The 23,580-nt window shown below is 40.9% G+C and overlaps 1 long non-coding RNA gene across 1 annotated transcript; it reads left to right on the forward strand.

Moving 5' to 3' along the window:
• Positions 1-640: 640 nt before the first annotated feature.
• LOC149321956 (uncharacterized) lies at positions 641-11,440 on the forward strand. Its single transcript, XR_016279423.1, has 3 exons — positions 641-854; positions 1,803-1,881; positions 11,172-11,440. It is a non-coding gene; the product is annotated as an uncharacterized LOC149321956 (long non-coding RNA).
• The last annotated feature ends 12,140 nt before the right edge of the window (positions 11,441-23,580 follow it).

Raw genomic sequence — 23,580 nt, forward strand, 5'->3', positions numbered from 1 at the left:
TTTGCATTTCTGTAGTGGTGGGTGGCAGAGACAAAAGAGGACACTTTGGTTCAATGTATGTTATGTATTTTAAAAAATTGATATAAAAATAATAATTTAAAAGATTTTCCCCCCAGGGAAATGGGACAAAAAGTGTACAAATGTTAGGATATACGTGTTTCTTATAAAGAACGTTGAAGGAAACAGGTTTTAGAATCTATTCAGAGGAGAGCTAAAGGGTATGATTTTTTGGGGAAAATTTCTCATTGTGAGAGACACTGTTGTGGTTCAACCTAGATTTGAGTTTCATTTTGATTTCAGGAAATGAAACTGAAACTGAAACTACCAGTGTTCTTGTAGTGTTCGCTTACATGCAAAACATAATTAGAGGCAGACAACATGCATTCTTGCTAGGCAGAGATCAGCTAGTATACATGACACCTGCACAGATATGTTCTACATTCCCCTTCTGAAATTCCTTTAGCCGATTTGCACAGGGTTTGGGCAAATCATTAATTTGTTAATTCATTAGATTTTTCACAATGTGGTTGATCACCATTAATTGCTGCTTAATGTTGTAGTTATTTCTGCAGTTAAAATTAACATAGCTATTTCTTCACTTCTGTACTTACCATAACAATATTGAATTAGTTCTTTTAGGCCATTAGAATTTGTTAGGGGATGGGGTGCCTTCCTTCCTTCCTTCCACAATAGGTGGAGGAGGAGGATTGGAAGAAATGTATTCCACAGGATTGTTGTTCTGCTGTGTGGTCTAATTTGCCTGCCTGGTTTTAATTCGAGAGGATGAAGAGAGACAGAAAAGTTGATGTTAAACCTCAGGAGCAGCAACCACTTTCATCAAAAGGCAGAAAAAGGTATTTAATAATAATAATAATAATAATAATAATAATAATAATAATAATAAATAAATAAATAATGATGTTTATTTATATATCGCTTTTCCAAATTAGATCAAAGCGGTGTACAACAGGAAGTACAATACAAAGTAAAAAAACAAACAAACAAACATAACAGGCCTCTCTCCCCCTCAAGATGGTGGTCGGAAGAGGGCTCTTAGTCTTTCAGGCCAGGCCTCTCTCCCCCTCAAGATGGTGGTCAGAAGAGGGCTCTTAGTCTTTCAGGCCAGGCCTCTCTCCCCCTCAAGATGGTGGTCAGAAGAGGGCTCTTAGTCTTTCAGGCCCTGGCCTCTCTCTCCCCAAGATGGTGGTCGGAAGGAGGGCTTTTCTTCTTCAGGCAGGCAGTTGGAGATTGCCTGCCTCTCTCCCCCCAAGATGATGGCTGAAGGGAGGGCTTTTAGGACTGAAGGCTGGTATCCTCCCACTTTATTAGTCTGCATGAAAACTGTTGGGATATCTGTGGATTGGGGTGAGGCTTTCTTTTGCATATTAATATTTGGGCTGAGTTGCAGTGAACCAATTCATTTAGATTTTGTTTCTTTATTGCCCACTGAATGTGCTGGGTAATTAAGCAGGGGGAAAAAAATCTTACTCCACTCCCCTTTGGGGCTTTCTTTACTTTTACTTTCCCATCTCATTCTGCTTTACAATTGGTTTAGTGGATCTCACACCTTGACAAGTTTTAGTTTTGTAGTATTGTAGTTTTGTCAGAGATTTGGCCTTCTCTGTGGTGCCTCACAAAACAATAAATCCTAGGATTCCATAGCACTGAGCCATGGCAGTTAAAGGTATGTCAAACTGGAATATTTCAACAGACCAGATGCAGTCAAAGTGGGAAGAGGGAGGAGTCGGGAAGTTTTAAGACTTGGCCTCTGAAGATGAAGTTTTGCTTTTTACATGTGTCAGGTAAAACAGACAGACAGCAAAATGAATGAGCTTAACCATCACTGTATTTCATTAGTCTTCAGAGCAAACAAGTAATAAGGTAAGAAGATAGTGGAATTGCTAGAGAATTGATGTTTTAATCTAGAGATATTATAGATCAAACTTGAATCCTGAAGGCAAAACCTGTGCTGTAGCACATTCACAGGAATCTGATATCATCTTTTATATAACATAACTTTATATATGTAGCAGAGGTGCCTGCTAGTGAATGGCAAAGATGAATATCAAAAAACCAACAAGAGTGTGATGTGAATATTAATGTGTGATGTTTATCATTCCACAATGTGCATTGGTGTACAATGTGCATAAAGACCAATATGCATTAGTGGATGGTGCACTTTATTGCATGGTACACATCAGGCACTTTGCTGGCTCCGCTACCTAGTAACATATCAGCAACACTTTACTGAATACAGATGTTATGAAACTGCCTGATTCTAATTCCTGCATGCATAAGTCCACTTACGCATATGTAAGGCCGTAATAGGATTCCAGCAGGTGCTTCCTAGCTGTGACAGGGGAGGTGAGACTCAAAAGATGTAATGATTCCACTGTGTAGAAAAATGTTAGTCATATGCTTACATCCATGCTAAGTCTTTCTGATTAATAGTTCTCTACTCTTGACTTGCTGAGCTATCTTAATAGCCAGGAATCTACTGCTGTATTTACTGATACCTTAGATAACTCTCCTCTTGCTGAAATAAACATATGGAGGCGTTACAAACTGCCGCTTTGCGGTGGTCTGCTGGTGCTGCTCTTTGCTCTGTGAGGGAGTCGCAGCATACAAACTGCGCGACACCCTCGTGGAGCAAAAAAGAAGCTCCAAAATGGAGCTTCTTCCTGCAGCGCCGTTATGACGTCGCGAGGCACCCATGGCGCACCCGCGACATCATAACCGCCGTGACCCATCTGGACGCTATGCGTCCAAGACGTAAACATGGTGGCGGCCGTGTGGAATGGCCGCTGCCATTTGTCATGGACTGAGTCCGTGATAGGGAAAGGGGCGTCTAGAAGAGACACCCCTTTTTTAAAATGGGACGTCCTGAGGACGTCCAAAATGGCGGTCTATAACCCGCCCTAGTTCCCTATTAAGCTTTAATAAAATTTCTTTTTAATTTTTAACAAACAAGGCACATGAAAGATGAGTGAACAGTGTGTGTAATGTTGAGGCTAGTCAGAGAAGAGGGAAAAAGGGAAGAGACATTAAGATTGGTGACAAGGCTAAATTGAACAGGTCATAAGATGAGATCCCATGTTTAGGATACCTTTCCCCAATATGACAGTTCACGGGGTATTGGACTACCACTGATCATATTATGAGATTTATAATTACAAGTCACAGGAAGACAATTGCAAAACAACACAAAGAGCAAGTTGGAAGGAGCCAATTATAAAATGTTTGCCAGTTGTCATAATTGACACCCATGACATTTTCTGTAAATTCTATGATCTGTTTTGAAAATCAGTATCTGAGGTAATGAATTAGTTAATGTAATTTGGTGTATTGCAGGATTTATATTATTAACGTTAAGGACAACATATTAATCTTCTGATTTCTAACACTCAGGATTAACTAATTAATTTACAAATCAATGTTCCAGGCTCTGAACTTGAAGCTCTTTCTCTGCCTGTGTCCCAAACTGCAAACTGTTGTTACTCATCACACGGATAGAGAAATACTCACACTGTTCTCCTCCCTTAATTGGGCATGTTGGGGGGGGGGAAGAGGTCATTTTCCTCAAGACTTGGGTACAGAAAATAATGTGAGTTAACATCTGGGAAATATCCACATACAGGCTGAGTCTCCCTTATACAAAATGCAAGAAGTATTTTGGATTTCAAAGTTTTTTGGATTTTGAAATATTTACATACACATAATGAGATATTTTGGACATGGAACCCAAGTTTTAACTTGAAATTCATTTATTTTTCATGTGCATCCTATACACATAGCCTGCAGGTAATTTGATACACATTTTAAAAATGATTTTGTGCATTGAACAAATTTTGTGTACACCGAACTATCAAAAAGCAAAGGTGTCACTATCCTAGCCACCCATGTAGATAATTTTCAATTTTGGAATATTTCAGATTTCAAAATTCTTGATAAGGAAGACTCATCCTGTCCAGGAGACACCCTCTAATTCTTATTTACCGTCAAAGAACAACTATGTAAACCAAGATGCAATATTTATTTTATTTTATTTTATTTTATTTTATTTTATTTTATTTTATTTTATATACACACTATATATCCCACCCATTCTCCCTAAACAAGATCTAAACTGACTCACAAACATTTTAAAAGCAATGTTGTTGTTTTTTTTAAAAAAATATTCATACCAAAGTTTAAAAACAATAAAATGATAATTCATTAAAAAACAAACAAACCAAGATTTAAACAAGGTAATACACAATTAAAACATAGTTTTTTTTAAAAAAGAAGAAAAACAGAGAAAAAACACCTATTTTTCCCTACTGTCTAAAGAAAAGGAGAGAAAGGGCCAACTGAGCCTCCTATGAGAGGGAATTCCACAAATTAGGTGCAGCCACTAAAATAGATGTTTCCTGTGTCTCCACTAAATGTTGCTGTGATGGCAGTGGGATCAAGAGAAAACCTTTCTCCAAAGATCTTAAAACTCATGCAGGCTCATGCAAGAAGATGCAATCTTTCAGATACTGTGAACCAAAGCTATTTAGGGCTCTAAAGGCCATTTTTTGCCTGAAAATAGACTGATAGCCAGTGAAGGTATTTCAACAGGTAGGTAACATATTCCATGTAACCACCCTTGGTCAACAGCCTGGCCACAGCACTTTGAACCCTCTGAAGATTTTGAACAGTTTCCAAAGGCAGCCCCAAGTACTGTAAGTTACAGTAATCTAATCAGGATGTAATCAAGGTTTGTGTTATCATGGCCAGATCCAACGCCTCAAGAAATGGGTGCAGCTGGCATACTAGACTTAACTGGGAAAACACACTCCTGGCCATCACTGAAACCTGGGCATCCACAATCAAACCATTCTTGACAGATGACCATCCAGCCTTTGTTTAAAAACCTCCAAAAAAGGAGACCCCACCACCCTCTGAAACAACATATTCAACTGTCAAAGAGCTCTTGTCATCAGGAAGCTCCTCCTAGTGTTTAAGTGGGATCTCTTTTCCTGTGGTTTCAATCCTTTGTTACATGTACTAGTTTCTGGAGCCGTGAAATGACACAGTTATCATTTCACCCCTTAACCTTCTTTTTTCCTAGCTAAACACACCCAGCTCCTCAAGTTGCTCCTCATAGGGCATGGTTTCCATGCCTTTCATAATTTTTGTTGCCTTCTTCTGGATGTGACCAGTTTATCCACATTCCTCTAGAACTTTTGTCATCAGAACTGTACACAGTGTTCCAGGTGAGGTCTGATCAAAGTAGAATAAAGTGGCATTATTAGTCCTCTTGATATAGATACTATATTCCTATTGATGCAGCCTAGTATCATAATGGCTTTTTAAGCTACTACACGATGTCAATGGGATTATGGTATTATAGCCTAAAAAGTAACATTGGCCTGTTACAGACTGCCAAAATAAAGCTGCTTTGGGTCTCTTTGGAGATATGCTATTTAAATGATGCATGTATCCTAAGAATCCGGAAGCTGCACCAAAGCTGCACTCCAGTGCTTAGGAATGAAGTGCGGCTTTGGCGCAACCTCTGGACTCTTAGGGCTCATGCATCATTTAAATAGCATATCTCCAAAGAGACCCAAAGCAGCTTTATTTTGGCAGTCTGTAACAGGCCATAGGCTAGCCATTCCAGTGGAAGTGAGAGAATTCTAGGAAGTCAGTGGCATTGGTAAGTACTGAGCTTATACAAACTGAGCAGAAAACAAGAATCAAATAAATTTATATTGAGTAGTGACATTGTTACTGATCAGAACTTCCTCTTAATCAAGAGCAGTTTAGCTTTCACATTTTGCTTTGTAGAAAACTATTACTGACAATTTGTTTGCTATGTACTCCTACGAATGCACACACATTGCCCACAACTTGTTGTAACACTGCCAGAAATGATTATCTCTGCCAAGACAACAAGAATTCAGCAACTTGGCATTATAGACTGTGATTACTGAGATGGTAGGCCAAGATCCTCCTGTGTTCAGCACAGTGAAGGTCTTAGTCATTTAATATTCAGCATCAGGAAAGAAACTGTTATTGAGACATTTCTTAGTGGTTTAGCATACATCAACAATATTTTACTATCCAAATGAACGGAGAATGGACAACACTTTCCTACTGAACGAATTTGGGAAAGATAGGCCATCTGAATGGGGTTACAGATACAAAGACAGAACAAAGTAATGGTCCAATAAATGTTTCAGTTGAATTACTATGGCATATAAACATGTCAGTGAAGGAGAAAAAAATGTAAGCTGTAATGCACAATGAACAATGAGAATTTTTTTTTACACTAGGTATATATGTATTTCATAAAATGTACCACTAGATTGCTGATAGGTCTGTATTAAAACAAGTGTATGTCCTCAGATACTGTTGGCCTGAAATACCCATCATCCTTAACCTTATACAGTGAACCCTTGGTATCTGCTGCGGTTTGGTTCCAGGAAAAAAAACCCCAATAGATACAAAAATCTGTAGATGTTCAAATCCCATTAAATGGATTGTAAAATGGTGTTTCTTATATAACATGTCAAAATCAAAGATATAGACATGCCAGTTTGTAGAATCAGTATGTAGACAGATCTTGTTGCACCTCTGGCTAGTGTACCATAGAGGCTAAGATTGAATCAGCTAAGAGCTGAGGCAGTACATTATTGTCTCCATTCCCCATCTGTAATCATATTCAGAAAGGTTCTTGGCTTCCACTACAGAGTGATAGTGAATCTAGCTTGGGTTTTATTCTGAACTTTGAAGGAGAGAACCAAGATTATGAATCCTATTTTCCAAATAAGGGCATGTTGGTTTTGTTTGTTCTTTGAAGTTAAGCAGCATCAGCTCTGCTTAGTAATTCGATGGGAGACCTCTAAAAATCCATGTGCTGTAGGCTATATTTCAGAGGAAGGAATGAGCAAAACCACCTCTGAGTATTGCTTCTCTAAGAAAACTCTATGAAATTCATGGAGTTACCATATGTCAACAGGTGAGAAAAAAGGGGAACCATCCCCTGATAAAAGGAAAGAGTTTAATCTGTCCTGGAAGTATTGAAACCCAACCCCACCACCATCACCCTAAATCATACAGCCTTTAGTGTGAGCACAAACAATTATTTCTGCTGAAATTTTGTAAATTCTTTGGCACTGTTTTCCTTTGCTTCACCATTTAAATATTTTGTTACATGCCCCTAAGTTTTACCCTCGACTTATCCATGGCTCATATAAAAATCCATACTTTAGGCCCCCAAAACTGCCTTTGACTAATACACGAGGTTGACTTATAGTCATATATATATGGTGTGTTTAATGTATTAATTACTGTCCTCTGAATTAATAGTATTTGCATTTTGTTGGTCAAGAACAGAAGCATGTGGAGTTTTGTTCTAAGAAAAATAAATTGTGTTCAGAATTTTATAAGTCTCTCTTCCAAGGAACATTAAGAAGGATCTGTTTGGTGGGGAGCCTATTTGTCTGTTCCTTTCCTCTGTTTATATCCCTACAAGATATATAAATGTAGCAGTCTTTTGCTGTATCCTCCACATCTTCCTCTTCTGCCTTCTGGATCCACTATTTCACTGGAAAGAACATCCAATTTTCTGTTGTAGAAGCCCCCAACATCCAGCTTTCCTATTCCATTAGTGCATCTTAATTCTCTGTGCAACAAATTCTAGTGTTTCCCAATCTGTGTGCTTGCTTTCTGTTTTCCAGATCCATGTATATTGCCTCATAAGCTAGGGCTGTGGCTATAGTAACCAAACAATTCCTTCCTTGTAATGAATATAGTGGGTTCTTGTTATCCGCTGGGGTTTGGTTCCAGGACCCTCCATGGACACCAAAATCCATGGAAGCTCAAATCCCATTAAATACAATAGCATAACAAAATGGTATCCCTTATATAAAATGGAAAATCAATGTTTGCTATTTCAAATGTATACTTTTTTTGAAAATTTTCAAGCCATGGTTGCTTGAATCCATGGATTAAAAATCTGTGGATAAGGAGGGCTGACTGTACATGTTACTAAAAATATGGTCTACACTGTAACCATTCTAAAGTGAGTCATGTAAGATAATTTATCCAGGTCAGAGAGTTTATCCCTCATTTGATTGGTGCGTGGATCCTGATGTGTACGCCACATAAAATCCTTTTTTGAGACAGTGTTCAGTGTAAATGCATGTGTGAATGAGAACGTATGCAGGGTTGTTATATACCACTTTTTTAAATTTAGACATCTAACTATTCTAATTATGAAAAGTATACTCTAGGTTAGATTCTAATTGTCTTGGCAGTGTGAACCTCCTTTGGATTCCCACTGTTTACACCACTTGTCCTCCCTTCCATCACATGTTAAATTGCCAGGTGGACCTTACTCTTGGAGAACAATTTGACATAAAAGTGCCTCTACATTTTGCCTGATGTGTCAGCTTCTGTAAAGATTATATAGGCCCGAGACAGATGAGCTGAAAGAGGTGTGGCGGCGGTGATACTAGGGTTCCAGACTGTGCAGCAACCGCATGGTCCAGAAACCTAGTATGTAATGGTGGTGGCCTGATGGTGGCGGCCTGTCCACATGGGCACCGCAATCTTGATATAAGGGACACAGCATCTGCAAATTACTGCACATCCATTACGTCACGAGTGTGCCATTGGTGCACTCGTGACTTCCACCCGGTGACAGGAAAAGAACCTGGGTTTTCTGGGTTGTTTTTACTTCAGAGGGAGGCCACACGGTTTGGTGGCTGTGGCATCCCTCCGGATGGAAGCAGGCCTCTACCAGCCCACCCTTTTGGGGCAGTTTGTCCCAGGCCATAGATACAGTTTAAAACATAAATGAAAGCTTGGAATCTGGGCCAAATAACAGTCCAAATGGGCACAATATAGCATGCTTTGTATCCAGATAAAATCCAAGTATCTAGGTGGCAAGGCAACCCTAGACTTGTGGAAACACCCACAAAATCACACACCTGTCATACATGGGGCATGATCTAACTTATTGTGAGCACTTTTAACTCCCACTTATTCAACTGAAGTGTATCCTTACTTTTGCCACTGAAGTCAGTGCAACTGATGCTTAACTTTGACTGAATCATTCTGTAGAGACTGGCATATATTTCAGGAAAATGAAGCTATCCCACATTTGTATTGTTTCAGAACATCCTAGAAACAACCCAAAGTCAGTAAATCATGCAAGTCTATTCATACTTAATGAGTTAATATTCTTCTGGTTTTGTATTGTGTATGTGTGGATTTGTGTGTCTTTAATGTGGGCTCTGTGGCATAGAGACATCAACACACAGCTCTAATTAACACCAATCACACACATTAATGGTATAACCTACTGCTTAAGTAAATGAACAGCCATGCTCCTGCTGTTTCTAACTGGCTGATAGGCATGCACTATATTGACAAAGTAAGCTAATTTACAGAGTGATTGTCCAAGTGGGAACTGCTGTTTATTTGCAGAGTGTTCTCCATTCAACACAAGGGGCAAATAATGCTCTTAATGTTAATTAAAATATCAACAGCTAAAGGTAAATATTGCAAACTCAGCAAGGAGAATGGTACATACTCATTTAGTGTTCACCATTGTTATCTAGCAATTATTGTTTACTGGAGGGTAAAGGTGGTTTTGGAAACACTGGACTTCACTTTGGCATCATGTTCTCGAAGGATTAAGAAAGGATATAACTAGAAATATAAAAGAACAGTAGAAAATTGCCATATGAGTAGTCAGTTCACATCTGCATGTTAAAAACAAGGGATAACGAGTTTGGTCTGTCCTGATTTTGCTTGTGACTAATTTTTTTCCACCATCTCTCATTTCAAGAGCCATGGATTTGCTTTTATAAAAGTCCCTAAAACTGTAAAAGAGTTAAGTTAAAATGAAGGAGGGGGAAGAGGAGGTGGAGGCAGCCATTTGACCTAGCAGCTGTTACATGGCTTGAAATGGAGCTAGAAATCTGTGAAGATATTATGTCACCATGCATCATTTCTCACAGAGAACTTGTGTGGCAATGAAAGATGGCTCCCACATTTGACCATTTCTTTCATAGGCTGGTGAACATTTTGCAGACCAACTCATTGAATAATGAGAACAGACAAAAAGAACTGGGTTCCAAAATTGACAACTTTATTTAACTCATTTAATTTTTCTTTGAGAACTGCAAAACCAGGGAGGAGGACCTCATGCAGGAACAGCTGGTGGATGGTCTTCTCCTAGACCAATTCCCCAGCTTCCTCTGGGTGAAAACACCTGAGCCCCGAGGGCAATCCAGAAATAGATTTCTCCCCAGCTGGCCTGCATCCAGAAGGCCAACCCAAGACTCCCCCACTTAACTCACAAGACTTAAGTGGGGCTTTAAATCTCAGGCTAGCCCCAAGGCAAGTCTCTTTCCCTTCATTTAGTCAACAGACGTAAACCTCATTTAGTAGCCAGACCTACCTTAAACCTTTAGGAGGGTGCTTAGGTGTTCACCGAAACCTCTATCTCCTCCCCCCTGCCTATGCGTGGAACATATTTATGATCACACCCCAAGCCAATTGTCCAAGTCCCCAACTAATAGTGTAGGGTAGGCAAAAAAAACCCTAGGAAAGGGGAGAACATTCCTACCCGGCCCTGAAGCGAACAGAATTAATCCCACACTGCTGTTGAGGCAGGAGGGTGGATCAGCGTTTGTGGCAACTGACAAGGGTTTGGGCAGGTGAGTCTCACCCCTTCTAATGGCCCACAAAGCACATCGTTTTATTTAAACTGCTGGTCTCTACCAATGAGAGGCCAGCAAATTTTCCTCCCCAGACCACCAGGTTGGGGAGAAGTACTGTCGCTTTTAATGGCATTCAGTTTAGTTGTTTAATTATATTTTAAACTTACATTTTTAACTATAGTATAATGAATCTGTTTTAACATTTGTAACCAGCTTTGAGATTGGGAAAAAGGAAAGATATAAATATGATAACAAGAGGAACAGCCACAATAATAACAAACCATTTGGATCTTGCTTGCCATTGCTAAGTATATGCTTTACTAATATTGTTCATAGTTTAATTCTATTTTAACATTGATATTCTGTGTGTTTTAATTTTAATTTGTGAGCCACATTGAGTTCCAGTTTTGGGAAAAACCTATGGGTATGAATAAAGATAATTATGATCATATAAAATATTGTATCTTCCAGGCTAATCAAAACAGAAGCTGAAGCTGCCATAGATTTCTGATGAAAGAACATTCTGGACTTAAACTACAATATGGAACAGATATTGTTACTATACTGTACTATTTATATAAAAAGATTTTGCTTGCTTGTCACTTGAGATAGCTATGTGAGATTGCTTTCTGTTGACTCTTGGCCCGTATTCCAGAGACACATTTTGTACAAGCTGGGTTTTGTTTTTTGTTTTTTTGCTTTGCTTAGTTTAGCAATTGCTTTGCTAAGCTATCAGAAAAGTGGAAGAGGAAGACTATCCAATTACATGTTCATCTCCATTTTCACCAATGAGCTGTTGGAAAGGAAGCTTCTCCATCACTTTTTATGCTTGAAGAAGTTGGCAGAGGTGTGGATTCAACTCATCTAATTCTGTACTAAAGCATAAGCCAACCAAACTCATAGTCATGATGTGTAGATGGAATCTATGCTAGAATCATACCTGGCCTTTTGAAATATGTGCATGACAGCTAGCAGACACAGTTTTTCCAGTCCCTGACAAGGCACACCTGCCTCTTTTATTCAACCTTGTTAAAGGCACGGGATCTTTCTTTAGACTAGGAAAAATCATTCAATGATGCCAAGTGGTATAGAATTTAAGACTGACTTTCAGTGGCTGGTAATTCAATAGTGACAGGTGAATGTGTTAATTTATAATTTATGGGTAAATATCATACAATTACAGATTATTTCACATTTTAAATTTATGATTGTTACAAGTATCAAGGTGTTTCTTACAGTTCATATTAGGACTATACAGACCACCCCTATACAGACAAAGGGGCTGCAGACCGCCCTTTACTGGTTGGATCGGAGCTGCGGGTCCTTTTTGCGCCCTCCAAGGGGCACCATAGCTGTGGAAGTGTGGCTTTAAGATACCCTTGCAGTTCTGCCTCATGTGGATGCAGCACTGGAGGGGTGTCATCATGGCATTTGCTGTGTGGACCAGTGCATGCCAAAATCCTCTCCTGGAGGCAGGGTTAGGGCAGGCAGCATGCAGACACTGCTCCCTAACTCTGCCCACAGGCCAGCACAAAGTGCTCATCTGTCTTGGCTCATAATTTGTTGCAGTCTTTCTAGCAACCAATGCTCAAAATATACAAGAGAGTGCATTTAATGAATAAATATTAAGCAACACTTGCATTCCCTTCCTTCCTTTGACATATGAATTTAGAGGCATATTCTCTGAACTTCTGGGATTATTCAATAACCATGGTGTTCAGCACATATGGCACATTTACTTCTGCAAACACTCATAGGGGGACTAGGAGTGCTGCAGAAATCAGGACTGACAAATATATAAACCTGTCTGATATGAAATAAGGAACAATGGCCTGTTACAGACTGCCAAAATAAAGCTGCTTTGGGTCTCTTTGGAGGTATGCTATTTAAATGATGCATGGGTCCTAAGAGTCTGGAGGTCGCGCCAAAACCACATTTCATTCCTAAGCACTGGAGTGCAGCTTTGGTGCAGCTTCCAGATTCTTAGGATGCATGCATCATTTAAATAGCATACCTCCAAAGAGACCCGAAGCAGCTTTATTTTGGCAGTCTGTAACAGGCCAATGATTAGTCTAGGCAGACACTATTTTGAATGGCAGCAGTGTTAACTAAAAATCCATCAGTGATACCTGTATTGGCCAATCGAAATGCTCAATATACTTGTTGCAAGCTTTCGAAGCTCCATGGGCTTCTTCATCAGGCAAGATATTATAAATCAAACAGGAGTGGGGGGAAAAAACAGTTGGAGATGTTAGTCAGATGCCTGCATGTTGTTTCAGTCCTTAGTAAATATTTTGCAGGCAGGTTCCTCCTCCTTCTGGCCATGCGGCAATAGGGAAAGTCCAAGAAATCCTGCCTGCAAAAGATATCCTCCCCATCATAATAAGGACTGAAACAACATGCAGGCATCTGACTAACATCTCCAGTTGTTTTTCCCCCTCCTGTTTGGTTTGTAACACACTGAGTCAACATTTTCATTGAACTATTCACTGTAACCCCAAGATACCAAACCTTTCCAGATTAATCACTGCAAACTGCAACCACATCAGTATATATGTGTATGTATATGTGATATGACTTTGTTAGTCCCCTTCTCTTTTTTCTTTCCTCCCTCCTGTGATGTGAAGCTGACCTTTTCTAGCTGCTGGGAAAATGAATGTAACAAATACATACTGTAAATAGGCATTTGAAACTCATTAACATCTATTATATTAACTTTGTAATGAATAACAAATTAAACAAATGGAGCTCCAGCAGGGGTAATCTACAGGAAACAATCTGATTTAAGCTAGTATCCAGGAACCTGGAGCCATGGGGTACAACATCTTTGTGTCTGTTTGTGTGTCTGTGTGTCTAAAGAAATGACCCCCCCCCTTTTTTTTTTCAGGACTTTTTCTGAAACATTTTCAAAGTGAGGGAACATTGCATTTTTGCAGTGGGAAATCTGCAAGTCTAGATCAATCTATTATGCTGTTACTGGTGGTAGAGGCTATGCCTCCAATCTAATTTCCTTCCCAGTCTGTTGAAAATTAGCCAAATTTGTTCTTGGTTTCAGCTCTATTTATTGGGCACTGTTTGACACTAGGGACACACCCTACCACCATGATGGCAGGCATGCCACGGGTGCCACTCGACGCCATTTCGCCAGGCACAGATGAGGAAGAAGGAGGAACAGGTACGCACATGCCCATTCATCCTCCTCTTACTTCTTAGGTGGAAATTGGAAAATGGCATTGGGGAGAAGGAGCCAGAGGCATGCACCTCTGGGTCCTCCTCCCAGCTCTCTCCTGGCCTTCAACTGCCTCTTCAAGACAGTTGGAGGCCAGGAAAAGGGTGGGGGGAGGGGGAGCGACCTGCGTGTGCCAATTGCACCTCCTCAGATGCTTTTTCCAGCCTTCAACTATCTCCAGAGAGACAGCTGGGGGCAGGGAAAGGTCCGGGAGAAGGAGAGCATGGCACGTGCCACCTCCCCCCTCTCTCACAGGCCTTTCCCCTTTCCCTGCCCTTCCAGGGATGCCTTAGGGTGGGCAAAGGTCCGGGAGAAGGAGGACGTGGCACGTACCGCCTCCTTCTTCCTCTCATGGGCCCTGTCTGACCCCCAGCTGTCTGTCAGAGACAGCTGGAGTCTGGTTCAAGGGAGGAGGAGGGGGAGGAACAATGGCGCCCACCTGTCACACACCCCCCATCTTTCCCAGCTTCTAGCTGTCTGTCAAAGACAGCTGGAGGTTGGGGAAAGGGCAGAGAGTGAAGTCCCACCTCCAGCACACAATTCCGTTTGGAGGAGCAAAAGCCCCGCCCCCAGCATGTGGACCTAAAAAGGTTCGCCATCACTGCCTAGCACATTTCACCTGCCCTTACATACCTGGAAAAGATAGAGCAGCCTGAAGCTGCTCCTCTTTCTCTGAAAACATGACAGTAGTCAGCAGACATCTAAGTACACCTCTGTAACTGAACAGTGGCATGGAGGTATACTTAGAAATCCACAGCTGCTGTTGACCAGTTGAGGCAAGGGATGTTGCATGAGAAAGTACAGCATACCACAAACTGCAATTCAATTCAAAATACAATATCACTAGGGTGATATTGGTATATGTCACCTAGAGGATCCGAGTCTGGATTTGCACACGTTGCTTTATTGCTGTTTACTTTGTGCTCTTGGAGCTTATAAAATATACTGGTCTGGGAATGCAGGGTGGGAATTGTGTGACAATGGATAGTTGTATGAATTTTCTTTTCATCTGCTGTTATTCATTTCTGGCTATTCTTCCTTCTGAAGCAGATGTAAATCTACCACAATACATTTCTCTCAAAAGTTATAAAACAATTTAATAGGTCCAAATGTTTAATATCTGAGCCCCCCCCCCCATCAACATTTTCAGGAGCTACTTAAGGTTGGTGCACCTTCAGAGAAGTCAGAGGTATGAAAGTGGATGCCTTCAGCTCCTGCAGAAACTATTAGTCAGCCTGAGTGAACTCTGTTGTTCCATACTTTGTACCATTTGTTTATTTCAAAGGTGTAAACCAGCTTGGGTAGCTTGGCAGAAAGGCTGAATATAAAATGCATTTAATGAATAAATAATGTAACAGCTTCTACTTATAGAATAGATGCAGCTGAAACACATTCAGTAATGATAGGAAAGAACTGAAGGAAAGTATTGCCCTGGCATTTTGTGGCCATGCAAATATTTACATGAAGCGGGTACGCTTGGGTCATGCTGCATTTACACTTTCCCCATGACCATCAGAGATATAACTTCTGAAGACCCAAGAAATGGGAAGTCTAGCAAGGCACTATAACTTAAATTGTGGCAATTATTTAGCAGGAACAGAAAAGTCCTCTGCTATCATTCTAGATTTATATGTGGCCAAGATATGCAGAGAGATGGAGCCTTTCCACACTTTCCATAACTCTCATCATGAGGGGAAAAAAACTATATGAAAATGAAAATACTCTCTATGGATTATGCTGTTTAATACCCTATATGGCTTGGGATCTTGATGCTTGAAGGAACAGATCTTCCTAAATAGCCAGGCCAAGGATTGAGATCTGCTAGGAGCCTTCCTCTAGCTCCCACCAGTGGGAACAATGCAGTAGGAGAATGCCATCTCTGATGTGGTGTCCAAGTTGTGTTATGCCCTCCCTTTTGATCCTTTGTTGGCATTGGTGCTCCCTCCATTGTGGTACTGAGCTAAAACTTGACTTTTTCAAGCCATTGGGACTTAATTGATTTCTTTCAAAATACCCTTGTGCCTTGTTTTAAACCATTTTAACTTTTGAGCCTCTTATAACTTCTTCAACATGTTTAAGTCACTTTAAATTATTCTTCACTCTATTAAATTCTACATTGTTTTAAACAGTTTAAATATATTTGACTTGTATGCTGCCTTGGCATCCCATGATAAGGGTGGGACTATAAATATTTCAACAAATAAATAATAAATGAAGATTCAAGTACACCCTCTAAGTGATCCAGAATGTGGAAAATCATGGTTTTGTCCCTTGTGGAGAAAATCCTGCAGTAAGAGGGACATATGGTATGTACTACAATTAAATCCTGCAGAGACTAAGGTGATGCTGCAAAATCTGTTGCATACTGAGGCAATAAAGGGAAAATATTTTTTTAATCACAGGTTTTTATTAATCACTTGTCAGAGATGCAAATGTAACAGCTATTAATCTTTTACGAATGGCAGGCAGCACTTCCTCTGGTCTAGTAGTCCTGCTGTAAATTATCATGTCACGGATTAACTCATTTTGTTTCACTAATACTGTGCTTGATTCCTTTCTCTTTTGTTCGGGTGTCCCTCTTGAATTGTCCTTTTGGTCAATTGGAATGTGAATGATTAATTCTGGGGACAGGGAGATGACTGAGAGGGTTAACCACCAATGAATAAAAACAAAAGACATGGGTTAATTCTAGGTTACGCTCATTCCAACTGAAAGCTAAAAAGAAAAAAAAATAGTGGAGCTATTTTCAATGGTAATTATCACCTGAGTCAACAGCCTGAATACACTCTTTGTGCCACAGCTTTCACTTTTTCTTCCTCTCAAAAACAATGCAAAACAAAAGATGTAAAATAATAATAACCACAACAACAACAACAGTTGTTGAACAGGCCACACAAACTTATGAAACACACTCCTGTATTTAATTCTGGTTTAAATGATTAATGTTTCTAGCATGCTGCTTAAAGTCAATACAAGACCAAAGTCAATATATTGGTGTAACTGTGAAGGCATAGCAGCAATGTAGGCAGTGACATTGTGGGGGAGGTAACATGTAGAAACATCCCCACAATGTCAAGAACAGTAATGAAGGGTAGGAGGGATAGCATAGGAAGCTGTCTCTAAAAAGAGAAAAAGTTGTCCTGTTGGCTCATGACCTACTGCTCAAGAGCTGACAAAGCAACTTTCTCTGACAGCAGAGATGGCTTTATACTCTACCCCTCTATTCTGTTCATTGCCCATACAGAAGCAGCTCTGCAGCGCCTAACATCTTGTTTTGCAACAGCTGCAGAGCTCTTTGGACTGGAAGTCAGCCTGAAGAAAATGGAAATCCTCTACCAGCCGGCACCTCAGGAAGAACATTACCATCCCCACATCACTGTAGGCACATCTGTGCTTAAGTCCGTTCAGCTTGCTTGATTGCTTGCTTGCTGACATCCCTTCTGGAGTTATGATATTGTAAGCTGGACTTATGACATTTAACTTCAAAAGATCCATATTTATGGTCACGAATGATTAAACATGACTCCAAAAAGCTATCTTTGCCACATGGCAGCACCTCAACAAAAGTGTTTACAAGGTACTGGAGATTAGGGTGCTGGGCTATGTAGTTCTACAATAGCAGTTACAATACACAAAGGGCAAGCAGGCAGATCAATTGTTGCATTCAAAGAGAAAGTAGTGGGAGCAGGTAGAGCCTAAAAACCTCTTTTGCTCCACTCCCTGGTACTCAGTGTCATGGCACTGTGTGCCATAACCTTTTACTAAGGAACTTATCTCACTGGCCCTAAAATGGGCCCAGTGCATTCAAAAATGTTCACGCGTGTGGCGCACACAGAACGGGATGGGGCCAAGAACCCCATGTTACTGCACAGTGGAATGCCGCCTTTGCCGCCGGGCGTTCCAATTGCGTCCCTGTTCCATTTCAGAGGGTGCCATTTCTGAGAACGCTTTAGAATGCTGAGAACTGATTTTGTTGGGCCCAAAGGGGCAGGGGGAGACTTAGGAGTTTATCTCACTGGCCCTAAAACGGAGATGCAATTGGAACGCCCGGTGGCAAAGGCGGCGTTCCACAGTGCAGTAAAATGAGGTTCTTGGCCCCATCCTGTTCCATGCACGCCGTGCACATGCACATTTTAGAACGCACTGGGCCCATTTTAGGGCCAGTGCAATAAACTCCTAAGTCTCCCCCTGCCCCTTTGGACCCAACAAAATCAGTTCCTCCTAATAGTGCTACACACCATGATCCCAGAAATGGCTTCTGGTGCCAGATATATGAATTTCAGTGACTATAGCCCAAAACACATGAGCAAAAAAGATGGCTTCCAGCTGCATGAGGGGTGTGGCATGCAGACAACACCCTCCCCTCCCCAGATAATAATAATAATAATAATAATAATAATAATAATAATAATAAATTTTATTTCTATATACCGCTTTTCCATAGATCAAAGCAGTTTACAGACCATATAAAAACCATTAAAACCATCTCATAAAAATAGATAAAATCCACTAATACACATTATACAAAATCTGAACACAATCATTCAACAGGGTAAGGCAGAGAATCGATGGGAACGGGAATACACAGCTTCATTTTTCAGGGGGGAAGGCTTGACAGAAGAGGAAGGTTTTGAGCTTCTTTTTAAATGTTACCAGGGAGGTCACAAGACGGAGCTCCTCGGGGAGACCATTCCAAATTTGTGGGGCCGCCACTGAATAGGCCATCCAGGATGTAGAAACGTTTGGAAGATGGAATTTCCAACAAGTTGTTCCCCGACGTCCTGAGTGTGCGGGGCGGATTATATGGGGAGATGCGGTCCCTCAAGTAACTCGGGCCCAAGCCATATAGGATCCCCCAAAAGCCACTCCATGGCTGCCTAAAGCAGCCCAAAGCTGGCAAAAAAGGAGCAGTGAAAGGCCACTCCTTGCTGGCAGCCTGTTCAAGGCCATGGTAGGGGCTAACTTCAGGATGGTAGTATCTGGTCACTGCAATCTATCATCGATTGGGGCTGACCAGGGCTGGAGCGGCCAGAGCCCACTCCAAGCCACCGGTCTGCTTGAACCCTATAAAACATAGTTATAGGATCCTTCACTAGAATGCAAAACAGTAAATGGCTTAAGAATTTCATCCTTGAATTTGGGGAATGATTGTTCATGGGGAAAAACAGGTCATGAGAGGGGCATTTACTTGATTCTGGTGTAAAATTGTCATCCCTAGAGGTTTCTGGGGCTGGAAATTAAATCTTTGGCTGGCTTTTTTTTTTGGGGGTGGTGGTGGTGGAAGACATCAGGATGTCTTTGAAGGACGCAATGTGTGTGAAAATGGCCTTGGGGTCAAACTCTGCCCATCCCACTTTAAAACACCTATAGAGAATGAAGAAATATATTCTATTCATTTTCTCCCACATGTTTTTCTTTTAAATTCTTTCCACTGAGTGTAGGAAGAGATTTGTTCCAATTATTAACAGGATTGTGTTATGTCTGCCTGCCATGTAGTTGTTAAAGATGAGGAGTTTGTCAGAAGAAAGAGGTGGCAAGTGTAATTCAGCAGTACAACCATGACTAGATGCAAGGATTCAAACTCAGTTTTAAAGAGGTAGACATTCATAGTCTTCTGTCTGCATGAGCAAATTTAGGAATTCACTTTATCCCAGTTTCAATTTGTTTTAACTTATGTTCTTCTCTTTCTATAAATTCTACACATTTTGAAAAGTTCTTATCATGAAAACTGAGGGGCTGAATAGACCATCCCTAAGGGATGGCTTGCAGCTGCCCCTTAAAGCTCTAGATTGGGTCTGCAGCAACTACGTGCCACAGCCATGGCATTTCTACAGTGCAAAAAAAGAGCTGCAAAAAGTGGCTCCTTTTTGTGCTGTGGAAAGGGTGCCTTTGCTGTTTCCATGGCACCTTCTGGCACTCCTTTTGGTGGTGCGTCATCTGGCCACAGTGTCAAAGGAATGCCGTGATCCTGACCGCCATGCAGTCAGGTGCACGGCATGTTGGCAGCATCAGGGCAGTGTCAAAGTGTGCATTTTGTGGATGCCATGCCTCCACTCTGCCCTGCAGCCAGAGTATAACACCAGTCTGTACAGCCTGTGACTCAGCCAAATGGTCATTGATCTCTAATTAGTTGTTACTTGAAAATCTCCTCCAGACATTCTTAACTGGTGCTAAGCAGTGCCTAGAATTGACATTATAAATCACAGAAAGATATGGAGAAGAGCCTTTCAAATTCTTGAGAAATGTGTACATTTGTTCCAATTGTTCAGCCTATGTCATTCGTGTCATTTGTTTTTCTTAAATCATAAAATGGCAATGTTTTTCTCCAAGGAAAAATATAATTTTAAGAGCTCAAATTCATTGGTAATTTTATAAGGAAGAAAAGTGTTTGTTGTAGGTATGTGTATGTGATGGGAGAGACAGAACTTTGAGAAAATCTTGCTCTTAAACTAATCAAAACAGGATGCTATGTATTGCTGAATGAACGTTTAAGCTAATTCCCATCTGAATAACTCACCCTGTGCTTCTGAGATGAGAGCAATAAAGCATACAATTTCATCCCACAGATTCTCTCATCTCTCCTCCCTCCTTTGCTGTTATGTTTCTTCCACAGTTTTCAGTGTCACTAAAATCTTGATTTATAAACTGCAAGTGTTAGCTGATAATCAGCTTCTGGCTGGGAATGAATGTGTTCACACATTCATAAAGGAAAAGCATAAGAAGCAGTGACAGATTTTGGGCTATCCCTGGGTAGACATAAAACTTTCATTTTGGGCTGGGATCATCAAAGTAGGTAAAGCATCATGAAAAGAGTTTAATCCCTCTAGGATGACTGGCAAAGGAAAGAGGCAAGCTCATCACCAAGGAGTCTTGTGAGAAATAGGACTGACATATTGCAGTTCCCAAATGTCCTCTTTATCTTTCATTTGCCTCTGAATTGAGACAGGCGGCAGTAGCTCGGTCTGTCTTCTGTACACATACTGTTGCCTATTTGCTTTCTTATGCCTCAGTGTCAGCTTGGGGCTGGTGTGGGGGCATGGCATTTGGATGATGCATGCCCCAATGCCACCCCTAAGCTGACATCACGCTGCCTACCTGACTGCATGGTGAGCAATGTTACAGCACTCCATTGGGGTGGTGTTCACATGCTTCAAACCAAAAGAAGCATGGGAAAGTGCTGCCGCAGCAGCAAAAGCACCGGATTTTTGGGTCAAAACAGTGGCATTTTGCTTCTTCTTTTTGACCCAAAAAAGCACCAGATCAGGGCTGCAGTGTGCAGTTCCCACGCCCCCAATCTGGCGCTCAAAAGGCCCCTTACCCTCTGTCTGTTTAGCACTTAAGTTTCTGCTTGAAAGTAGTAATGAATAATTTCTGCAAATTTCTCTCTATGGTGAGAAAATCTTGAAAAACCATGCAGTTTTTGAAGACTATTCACAATTTGAGATTTATTCAGCACAAAAATTTGCACGTGCCTATTTTGTGCAGAAAATAGCATCTTTTGTGCAGGAAACAACATTTTCTGTGTGGAAAATGATATTTCAATGTAGGAATATTAATTCTTGTGGAGAAAATGCTGTTTACTGGGGAGAAAATGTTGTTTTCAATGTCATGTACAAATTTTACACAGAACAAATCAATAACCACCTTTTTCTGGGCAGAAAACAGTATTTTCTGTGCAGGAATAAATATTTTTCTGTTGAAATATTATTTTTCACGCGGAAAATGCTATTTTCTCCATGGAAAATACTGTTTTCTATGCCAGTCAGTCATGTGCAAATTTTACAGTGAACAAATCCTCAATTACAGCTTTCACTGATCCAGTTGTTTATTAGTGGTGACACCAAAGGGTGATTTGGATATTTAGTTCATGGGGGAGCAATGGGAAGGGCCAGTTTTCCTGCTTGGTGACCACTGTTTTATTTACATTGCTTTTCATCTCTAGCAGCTTGGCCTGATGCTGGAAGTAATGTCTAATACAGAGGGCAGGGGAGGGCAAGTAAGTCAGGGTGTGGTCAATGTCATGATAATGTAAAGATATGAAGTGGAGAGACAGTTATATTAGCCTGAGAAAGGTGAGAGAAATAGGGTGTTGGCTGCCCTCAAACTGTCCCCCAAATCAAATAGTCTGAATAGCTTTGGCAACAGCTATTCAGGACTGAAAATGCTGTGCTCAGTGCCAAGTCAGAAAATGGAAAAACAGCCATGATCCAAGGTCTGATGCTAGAAGAACATGCTGACCTGGCTTGTATTACAAAGACCTGACTGGATGATGCTGGACATCAGGGGGTTAATCTCTTCCAGATCTAGCCATTTGGGTCTTCTGTACAGCAACAGGAAAGTATTGGGGTAGACAAGGAGGTGGAATCTCAGTGGCTATCAGAGTTCCATCTCCCTCACCAAGAATCCTGTCCCACAGTTTACTGGGTTTGAGTGTATGTATTCCAAACTGGGTATGTATTTGAATATGAATGTATGTATTTGAAGTTGAGGATAGCAATAGCAATGCATTTCTATACCACTTAGAATTAAAGGATTTGTCCTATGAAAGGATGGAAGGCTGAGTCAACCTTGGAGCCCTCCTGTATCAAACTTACAGTACTGTGACTGCAGGACCAGCATTTAACCACTGCACTACCAGAACTCCTAGGATAGAGCAAAATAAGTATTCTGTTGCTGTAATGCCACTCTGCTGCCACACAATCTCCCTTTATGAGCTGATGGAGTAGGTTTTAGAAGCAGTACCAGTGTCCCCCTGGCTTGTTGTGCCGAGAACATCAATATTCATGCTGAGGCTACTCTGTTGGGAGAAGCTCAGGACTTCATTTCCTGTTTGCCAACCATGGGTCTGCCCCAGTAGAATCTGCTGCCATCCATGCTTCAGGGCATACTGTGGACTTTGTTTTCTATGCTGAATGGGATGGTGATCTGAGTATGTAGGAAATTTCTATTTTTATGGACATATCACTTCTTAGTGGGGTTTAGATTCAATGGGATTCAGAGCCTCTGCAGGCATATGCTCATGAGGGTTGGATTCAGATGGATTCCTGGTGGCTTTGGGGGAGATTTTCATTGTCATGGCAATTGATCCTGTCAGAGGCCTTACTGTTTTCTGGAAATGACAATTGGTTAGAGAAATGGAGACAACTGCCCCTGAAATCCTTACCCATGGAGTGGAGATAAGTGAGCTTTCTGTTTTATTAGGAAACTAGCAGAAATTAAACAAATGGGATAGAAACTAGAGTGCTGATGGTGGACAACGTGGAGCTAGTCTGACTGAACATGGACAAGACTCCATTGGTGTTGGAGGCACCTTTATATTTCTCTGCCACACTGCATATGTACAAGGTCACCCAGCAGAGGTATTTTGATCAGTTAGGAGCCTTCTGCACTCTGCTGCCCAAGAACAGAATCCAGATTGACAATTTATTCTGAAAAATTCATGCAGCACTTGGAAAACTAAAGGATGTAGATCTGATGGCTTGGATGTTGTAGCTAATACAGGTCCAATGGATAAAACTTTGGCTCTTGCATATATTGTGTTATTGGATACATTTCGATTTGTGCAGCCAGAAGATTTGGACAGGATCCTTGGTGAGATGAATGCCACCACATGTGTGTTGGATTCATGTCCATCCTGGCATATTAAAACAG

Source organism: Sceloporus occidentalis, unplaced genomic scaffold (genome assembly GCF_023333645.1).
Source record: "Sceloporus occidentalis isolate IW3139 unplaced genomic scaffold, rSceOcc1.0.p SCAF_1, whole genome shotgun sequence".
NCBI lineage: Eukaryota > Metazoa > Chordata > Lepidosauria > Squamata > Phrynosomatidae > Sceloporus > Sceloporus occidentalis.